Raw genomic sequence first — 6,255 nt, forward strand, 5'->3', positions numbered from 1 at the left:
AATTTTACAACTCAATTTTAAGGCACTTGCCCTCAACCGATTGAGCTGCAATTTTGCATACATGTTTAGTTTGGATGACAATGCATGTTAAGCTATGTGACGTCATCCTAAATCCAACATGTCTAAATATACAAGATGGCGGACTAGTTATTTTTAAAGTACCTATACAATATGGGTATCAAATGAAAGGGATTGACAAGTAGAACACATCGCACTTTACGAAATAAAAATCCAAGATAGCCGCCGCTACAAAATGGTGAATAACCTATTTTTTTCAATCCCATCCATACCTATGGGTATCCCATGACAGGCAAGTAGAATAAAGTGCACTTTACCAAATCAAAACTAAAAAGTATAAAATAAATTGAGGTAAAAAAAATCTTTAAAAACAAGCTTTTATTTAAATGCGCTAAAAATAAAAAAATAAACTTTTACTGTAACTTTACTGATTTATGTTTTAAAAGCTTGTCGCGATTTTACTAAGAAAGTAAATACGAGTACTTAAATCTCGCGACAAGCTTTTAAAACATAAATCAGTAAAGTTACAGTAAAAGTTTATTTTTTTATTTTTAGCGCATTTAAATAAAAGCTTGTTTTTAAAGATTTTTTTTACCTCAATTTTTTTTTAATAAAAATACTCACATTATGTACAAAATGTCGACCACTTCTGTACAATTCCTGGTTGACATGAAAAATTACTCAAACAGTCCCGGGTTAGTCGGCTTTCATAGGAGTTACTTATGAGGTAAGGCCATTATCTACGTCGCACTAAAAACACATTCTCCACATATTGGTGGCAAAATTGAAATCCTGAAAGTATAACTACCGCAGTACCTACTACAATTACTTTTATAAGCAAAGTTAGAAGTAAGTAGATGTTATCTCTCACGACTCTGTAGACACGTTCAATAACTGTCACTTTAATGAAGAGATTATCTTGTCGTGACAAGCCTGGTTTTAACGACTGTAGAAGATACTCGTTAAAATAAAAATATCGGTACAGACTGCTCTTCTATAAGACTTTAGACTCGGCACGTAATCTTAAAGGAATTCTAGCGGGGAACTAAGAAGAGTACGTTAACTGTTGCTGAAAATCAGCGCTTGGACTCGAGCTCAAAATTTTGCATGGCTGGCTAGCTCAGCTTTTTGTTCAAGGTCGCCTTAAAATACTTAAGTAGGACCAGCTTCAGTGTTGATTTCTTGCATTTCTAATAGCCACACGGTGGGTATCGAATTGAATGTCATTTCTGTACTTCACACGTAATGGTTGCATAAACCACCATAAAAGTTACAAAATCCAAGCAAAAACGTAATTGATTAGTTAAGGTGGTAGCAATTTTGCCCAATTAAGCTAAAGTTATGTGAACTTCTGAACTGTTTATACTGTGGTATAATTTTACACATCCTAATACCTTTTGATTTGTTATAAACGTTGCTATTATAATTTTTATTTTTAACTAGCTGATACCGCGAACTTCGTATCGTTCAAACCTTCCCTGGACCTCTACAAACATTTTAAAACCAAAATCAGCTCAATCGGCCCAGCCGTTCTCGAGTTATAATAATCAGACTAAGGAACAACAATTCATTTTTATTTATATAGATCAGTGAATCTTAACCGGTGGTCCGCGGACCACTGGTGGTCCCTGGAGGCATTCCAAGTGGTCCGCAAAGCTTTGCTTCTCGAGACGTTGCTATATACGTTATCTAACTTTATTTTTATCGACTTATCTATGCGCGCGCGGGTTTTCGCAACTTACGTAATTTTGGTTTTGAGTCTTAAAAAATAATTAAAACTTCGCGCTCGCTTCGCATTTCACAACAATCAAAAAGTTAAGTACGTTTGGGCTAAATTTTACGTAATATTTGATTTAAGTCCGTTAAAAATTTCGCGCTCGCTTCGCTCGCGCATTTGGAAACTACATAGGCATGTGCTTATCTTTCTTTAAATTTGCTTACCTACAACTGCCGACATATGTAGATACGTTTTACTTTGAGTAGTACAAAAATATATATCTCAATCTCATTAAATTTAAATCTGTGAAAAAGAAATGAGTGCTAATTATAAAGTATGCTTGTATTCTTTATCAAGGAACTCTCAATTTAGGTTAACCTATGAGGTGGTCCCATCGAGCTTAGAATTATAAGGAGACGCCGTTTTGATATTGACGTATCTATAGTTATATAAATATGAAACAAACTATGCAACATAGTTCTGTCTCACTCTTTCTAAGCAGATAAGTGTATTTGAAAACAGGGACAACAATATTTTTGTGATTGCGTAAAGTGGTGACATTTACTTTTGAAATCCTTCTGCGTGCCATATCTGGCCATTTATGTCATGGTAGTTGTGCTGTCAAATAGGTGCTCTTTGTGACTTATTTTTGCTATTTTATAGAATATCACTCGTGTTTACTTTTAAGACTTTACTATTTCAATAGTGAAATAATCAACGAATATGCCTATGTGTTGTATTGTGAAGTGTGGTGCTAGGAAGCACCAAAATCAAGCTGGATTGTCTTTACACAGGTTAGGAACCTATTTTTGCTAGAAACTACATAAAATAATTCACATTTTATAAAAAATATGTTACGGGAACATGAATTGATGGTGAAAGTACTCATATTTTGGTTTATTTCTGTATAAAAACCTATATTTAGAAATAAATGTTGTTTACAATAACATGTTATATTGGCATAGTGCTGTGCAGTTGTCATAATAGTATCGATATAATATCCACTTAATAAGTCTGCTTTTACAAATTTTAACATCAGAACTTACTGTCCCTAAGACACTGAGCCCTCAGAGTTGTGTATTATTTTCAACAAAACATCAGTTAAAAACATTTTTATTAAAAAGGCGTATTATAAAATTCAGGATTTTAAAGACATATTTTATTGAAAATAATATGTTTTGCCTTTTTATTTTCACATGATGCTTCTACGGCGACCACGGGCACGGCAGTGCTTCCGCACAGACGAGCAAATCGGAATGCAAGTTGCAATATTTGCTTCAGAACTTAGTTACCGAATATAGGTTTCGAATTGTATAAATATTTTTTTCTTAGCACTAAAATTGTTTTGTACAATCGATTAATACATAATTAGCTCCATTTGCATTATATAACTTTCTCATGAATAGCTTGAAAACGATTTTAAATTATTGTATTTTTTTTAAGAGAGTATCTCCTTATGGCGTTTCTTGCGGATTCTTCTTCATAGGACCGAATCTTTGGCACCCTGCAACTAGTCTGACGTGAAAGAACTTTCATAGGGCTATTTGAAATAATAAATAATTACTTTGCCTGTTTTTTTTTTTTTTTTCAAAGGTATCACCCTACTGAAATGACTCCTCCCATTTGGTTGATGTTGTTGAGGTTATTAGCAGTGAAGTTAATGTGATAGTTAGTTCTATGACGAAGAGATTATTTATACTCGGTTATTTTTATGCACCCAGTAAGGCTAAGAACTCACGAAGCGATTTTAACCCGCGACCGCCGCGGCTGCGGGCCCGTAGCTTCTGTAGAATGCAGATATACATGTAAAAAATTAAAGCACATTTCACGACGCGTTTTACGCCCGCAGTCTGCGCGTTTGTTTGCGCGTCCCGCTGCACCGGCGGGCAACTAGTACAATCGCGCGGGCCGCGGTCACCCGCAGCCTCGGCGGGTTGCGCCCGCGCGCTCCGCGGTCGATTGGCCGGCGATCGCAGTAGCGCAGAGGCTGCCCGTCTTGCGTCTTGCGATCACTGGCCGCCACATTTGCGGGCGATAATCTCAACCGCGACGGATGTGTAACCGCGCAAATAACCGGTCTCGTGAGTTTGAAATTAAAAACGCAGTTCCGCCACCGCGGCGGGCACGGTTCAAAATCGCTCCGTGAGTTCTTAGCCTAAGACTCGTACATACTTCTAACTAGAATACAATATCGATATTTGTTGAATCCGGTAGCGGTACAACCCTAGTAATGGCAGCCATTTTAGTTACGACTGCAGACTGACAGTAGGTGTGCACGTTTTTTTCGTGACATTTCCTGTCCCTATAGTTATATGTCAATGGGTGGTCCCCGGTACTTGACAAACTTTAGTTCCCTCATGTCAAAAAGGTTAAGAACCACTGATATAGATAGAAGATAGATACATTTTCCACTGAGAGTTACAACAGCGCCATCTCTCTTTACAATAGCGAATCGACTGGTATTACAGCCAGGGCAAAGTATGTAGTTCACATATTCACCGAGAGATGGCTTTAGCTGCGAGGTATACTTGAAACTTTGTTTACTTTTCGCTAGATGGCAGTAAATTCAAACAACTTTTTACAACACGGTTTTTGACGAAGTAATGTTTTGATGATTTTTCAAAAAGTTTTTATTTTGTTTAGAAATTAGTTTTCATTAAATAAATAATGATATTTGACATTCACAATCAAATTAAGTACCTACTGAATACATTATAAAAAAACAAACGAAATTTGAACCATTTGAATTTTAGTTTTTTTGGTGTCCCAACTTATGTGAATCATTTTCACCGGCTCTGTGATTTGAGTTCCTCCAGCCGTCACTATGATGCATTCCAACCTGTGACTTTGCAAAACTCAGTCAACACTGTTAAGCAGACACATTACTACGTCAGTACTTAGGTATCTACTAATTACTCGTAAATAATACGAAGACCCTTAAGTTCTCGCTAATAAATCCAAGTAGGTCGAATGCTAAACAGGTACCTTTACCTACTTTCTAAGCCCAACTAATCATAGTCCTTCATTTTACAATCAATTAAGCCTGGGCACTCAGTCGCTGCTGGTTTAATTTAATTTTTATAATTGCTGGATGAGGCTATGAGCTGCCATGGTCAGAATTAGTGTGTCTACTATTTCGGTTCTGCTTTCTATGCTTTTACCTAACGATAGTAAGGTTGGGTTGTGCCATATAACCGGCCGTTACTACTTACGTTATAAATACTTACATTGATTCAAAGATGGTCCTCTCACAAACTGTACCTTTAAAAAGTAAAAAGTGAAGATCGCGCTTTCACGCCAAAACAAATAAACAGATTGCCTGAGAAAGGACATAGATCACTTTTTATCCGGGAGTTCGAAATAGTTCTCCCGGAACCTCAAAAAACAGGTAGTCAATAATAAGTACAAAGTAAAGACTATAAATAATTAAGAGCAGACAAAATATTCACGTAACCCATGCCAAAGGTCGACACCTCATGTCATAACATATTGCATCTTCAATGCCTGAGGCGTCATATAATGTAGCGGAAAACTATGTCTAGGAGTTAGGAGTAAAGCGTTAGGTATTTATTACATGTTGTTAACTAGTGTATGTGATGCCTCTTTAACAGACCCCAAGAATTCAGGTAGTTCGTGGTGGCCTAGTGGTTAAAAGAACCAACCTCTCGAGTATGTGGGTGTGGGTTCGATTCCAGGTCAGGCAGGTACCAATGCAACTTTTCTAAGTTTGTATGTACTTTCTAAGTATATCTTGGACACCAATGGCTGATAAAAAGGTGAAGGAAAACATCTTGAGGAAACCTGGACTATAGTCTGAAATCACCAACCCGCATTGAGCTAGCGTGGTGATTAATGCTCAATCCTTCTCCATGTGAGAGGAGGCCTGTGCCCAGCACTGGGACGATAAAAAGGCTGTAACAGTAACAGTAAGAATTCAGGAAGAAAATAATAGTTACTATTTTATAAGTTTTGTTAATAGCAAACAAGGCCAACAAGGATTTGCTTGTACTCCCTTATGGGATAGGTATTTGGGAATTCCAATTTGGGAGAGGTATTTGTCCAGCAGTAGATGTTTTTTAACTGACAGCTGTGAAGTTTGTTTTTCCGACGACAAGTCAACAGACTGAAATAATTTAATCTACACTTAATTATTTTTGGTTTGTTTGTCTATTTGTTTGAACACTACATTTTTCCAATCTACTAAATCTTTCAGAGGTGTGAAGAAGCCACATTATCTCCCGTCAAAATAGGCTTTATTTTATCTGAGTACGGTACAGAAATTAGTTTACACGAGACGCGGTTGAACCGCAGAAGACAGCTGGCATTATTATAAAGAGTTATAATAATTGTAACAGGTGCATTCACCTCTCCGAAACCAGTGTATTCCAGTTTTAAATGAGGTTTTATTCCCATATATTAAAAACCCCGTTTCATCATCTCCTGGAAAATTCACATAAGTTTGTAAACTGCCAGACATTAAAAATGAGCCTCTAACGTTAAAGAAGTAGGTCCATCCAAAG

The sequence above is a fragment of the Helicoverpa zea genome, chromosome 14 (genome assembly GCF_022581195.2).
Source record: "Helicoverpa zea isolate HzStark_Cry1AcR chromosome 14, ilHelZeax1.1, whole genome shotgun sequence".
Lineage (NCBI taxonomy): Eukaryota > Metazoa > Arthropoda > Insecta > Lepidoptera > Noctuidae > Helicoverpa > Helicoverpa zea.